This window comes from Megalobrama amblycephala, linkage group LG13 (genome assembly GCF_018812025.1).
Source record: "Megalobrama amblycephala isolate DHTTF-2021 linkage group LG13, ASM1881202v1, whole genome shotgun sequence".
Taxonomy (NCBI): Eukaryota; Metazoa; Chordata; class Actinopteri; order Cypriniformes; family Xenocyprididae; genus Megalobrama; species Megalobrama amblycephala.
In genome coordinates this window covers 18901189-18904865 of record NC_063056.1, presented here as the reverse complement: position 1 = coordinate 18904865, position 3677 = coordinate 18901189, and the positions used below count along the sequence as shown (strand labels likewise).

Here is a 3677-nt window from a genome sequence, read left to right as displayed (position 1 = left end):
TGCTGAACAGTCCCTCAAGATGATAAGATACTGACTGATTCTCTAGGCGCTCCTTATATGCTACCAGGTCCTGCCTTATTACGTCACAGGCTGTCGCCGGCCAGTAGAGATTGGAGTTGTTGGATAGTTGGCTTTCAGACACCGGGTCACGTGTGACGTTCCCCAAAGCGGTAAACGCAGAGTCTCGTTCCCTGTTCTCAGGGAACCCTGGTTACATGCGTAACCTGAGACGTTTGTTTCTGATTTAAAATTCAGTAGTTTGTATAATCGCAGTTTTACATAAGTTTTTTAGCGAAAAAAAATTAGCTGGAAAATGTAGAAATTAACATAAGAGTCTCCACAAAAGGGAACTCTTACCGCTAAAGCCCCAGGGTCAGTCAGTGAAATTAAGAAAGATCACGGCCTTGATCAACATGTATTTGAGTCTTTCTTGAGTTTCTATGCCCGCTACACCTCTGTGGTTTCCTGTGCTGTGCTAGAAAAGTATCACTTTTCTTCTTAAGCCCCTGGCCCCTTTCGCAGAGCATACGGTAAGTATGTTAACTCTTGAACTTCCTACAAATACTTTGCATGATGCATATGATTTATTTCTTCTTACTGAAGTAGTTGCATAGTTCCTACTCGAGTCAAACTAAATAAAGAAATAAAAAAAAATACAAATATTCAGCTGGGTAGATCTCCATGGAGCACCCTTGATATAAAGTACAGTTTACTCAAATTCACTACTTGTAAGCATGTTAACAAAGGTTGGTATCATTATAGTATCACGTCATGGGAATATGAGTGTTGATGGATCTTTTCCCTTGAAAAAAATGTAAAGTTCACTGAGAATCACATAAAGCAAGATATCAAGCACTATTACTCACAAACAGAATATAGACAAACCCAGTATTTGTGTGTGTGTGTGTGTGTGTGTGTGTGTGTGTGACATGTGAAGGCCAAGTATAGTATCCTTTGCATTTAACCCATCCAGTTAGTGCACATTAGGAGTAGTGAGTCGTGATCACACTGCAAACCGTAGATGCACACATCTGGGGAGCGACAGGGGGTTAGGTGCCTTGCATGCAATCATTTCTTGCCATTAATGAGAATTGAATCGGGTTACCAATAGGCCATGACTTCCCTAACTGTGGTCTTTATCTGTGGTCTAATCTGTGGTCTTTCACTAGTGTTGCACATTGATATGTCATGATTTTAGAATGATAAATGGTGAAAGATTTTTTGGATTGAGAGAATTTTTGTATGCAATTTATTTAAAAGTACACTATGAAATTTTTTTTTTTGTTCCAAATTATCAAAATTTAAATAATCAGTCAATACATCAATCCTTCTTCCAAAATGTGTTTTTGTCTTACCCTGATTTACTATGGTAAGCCTTTCATAAGTGTTTATAATGTACAGCTGTCAGGATGGTTTCGCGGAAAATTGCATATAATAATATCTGTAAACAATGATTCAGAGCGCATAATAAAATGAAAATTAACATTGGCTTGGTTTTTCTGAGACAGCGAGAACTGAGGGATTTGTAATGTTGTGAAAGCGACAGTGTTTTTATTAGCCTACTTAATAGTGTTCATTGTATTGTGAGGGATCATTTCATAATGGTTGTTGTAGAGCTGTGCTGGAAATTTTTTTTTCAAGGAAGTGTTGTGTCTTTTAATGGTTATTATAGCTACAGTAACGTCATCAGTAGTCAGCTTGAAATCCTTTCCATCCTGTCCAACTAAACTGAATGTTTTATGAGCAGTAGAATAACCATATTCATCTGCACAACCACCCAGAGACAAAGCGCAACCAAAGCAATGTTCTTCTGCAAAATGCATGCATGCATGCAAAAAAAAATGCTGCTGGTGCCATCCTCTGGTCAGACATGGGAATTCATTCGGTGCCCGATTCTCACAGTGCATTATGGGTATTCCTTAGCTGTTGAGCACCAAGACATATAAATACGTTAAAAAATATGTCTATGGTTGTGCATACTTTGCTTGTACACTCATTATTGTGATGCATTGTGGGATTGAATGAGTGCACTTGATAACATCCACTATGGTTTTGACACCACTACAAATGACTGTCCCCTCAAACAGTGCCCTATTTAAAGGATTAATTCACTTTCAAATGAAAATTACCCCAAGATTTACTCACCCTCAAGCCATAAGCATAAGCGACTTTCTTCTTTTTGATGAACACAATCGGAGTTGTATTAATAAATATCCTGATGCATCCGAGCTTTATAATGGCAGTGAGCGATACCAATATGAAGCTGAAGAAACAGCATGCATCCACATCCATCCATCATAAACGTGTACTCCACACGGTTCTGGGGGTTAATAAAGGCCTTCTGAAGTGAATCAATGCGTTTGTGTAAATAAAATAAAAAATCCATATTTAACAAGTTGAAGTAAAATATCCAGCTTCCGCCAGACCATCTTCCGTATTCATATTATTAAAAAAACAACTGCTGTCGCGTCAGTTAAGCTTTATCCATAAGATGAATAGGGAAAGCATTGAAGAGGCGTTGCTTTTTCTTCCCAAGTTGAATACAGAAGGCGGTGTGGTGGAAGCTAGATAATTTAATCCATAACTTGTTAAAAATATGGATTGTTTTTACACAAACGCATCGCTTCAAGGTCTTTATCAACCCCCCGGAGCTGTGGAGTACATGTTTATGATGGATGAATGTGGATGGAGAGACTTTATTCAGCTCATTCAAACACATTGGTATCGCTAATTGCAATTATAAAGCTTGGATGTGTCAGGATATTTTTCAGTTTAGATTTAACAAGACTGTTCATCAGAAAGAAGAAACTCATACACACCTAGGATGAATGAATGAATGAATGAATGAGGCATTTATGTAGCGCTTTCATATGTACTACTGTACACCCAAAGCGCTTTACAATCATATCAGGGGTCTCTCCTCATCCACCACCAGTGTGCAGCATCCACTTGGATGATGCGACGGCAGCCGCAGTACAACGGTGCCAGTGCGCTCACCACACACCAGCTGTAGGTGGAGAGGAGAGAGTGAAAGAGCCAATTCAAAGGATGGGGATTATTAGGAGGCCGTGATTGGTAAGGGCCTATGGAGGGAATTTGGCCGGGACACCGGGGTTACACCCCTACTCTTTTACGAGAAGTGCCATGGGATTTTTAATGACCACAGAGAGTCAGGACCTCGGTTTAACGTCTCATCCGAAGGACGGTGCTTGTTACAGTACAGTGTCCCCGTCACTATACTGGGGCATTAGGACCCACACAGACCACAGGGTGAACACCCCCTGCTGGCATTACCAACACCTCTTCCAGCAGCTACCTGGTTTTCCCAGGAGGTCTCCCATCCAGGTACTAACCAGGCTCAGCCCTGCTTAGCTTCAGTGGGCAACCGGTCTTGGGCTACAGGGTGATATGGCTGCTGGCTGGGAGTGAGTAAAGCTTGGGGTAATTTTCATTTTAAAGTGAACTAATCCTTTAAAGGGATAGTTCACCCAAAAATGAAAATTTGATGTTTATCTGCTTACCCCCAGAGCATCCAAGATGTAGGTGTCTTTGTTTCTTCACTAGAACACAAATGATGATTTTTAACTCCAACAGTTGCTGTCTGTCAGTCAAATAATGCTAGTGGATGGGAACTTCTACAATAAGAGTAAATAAAACTTGCTTAGACAAGTCCAAAT

The 3677-nt window shown here is 40.2% G+C and overlaps 1 pseudogene; it reads right to left on the bottom strand.

Moving 5' to 3' along the window:
• Positions 1-3303: 3303 nt before the first annotated feature.
• On the bottom strand, positions 3304-3420 carry LOC125244260 (annotated as a pseudogene).
• Positions 3421-3677: the final 257 nt, after the last annotated feature.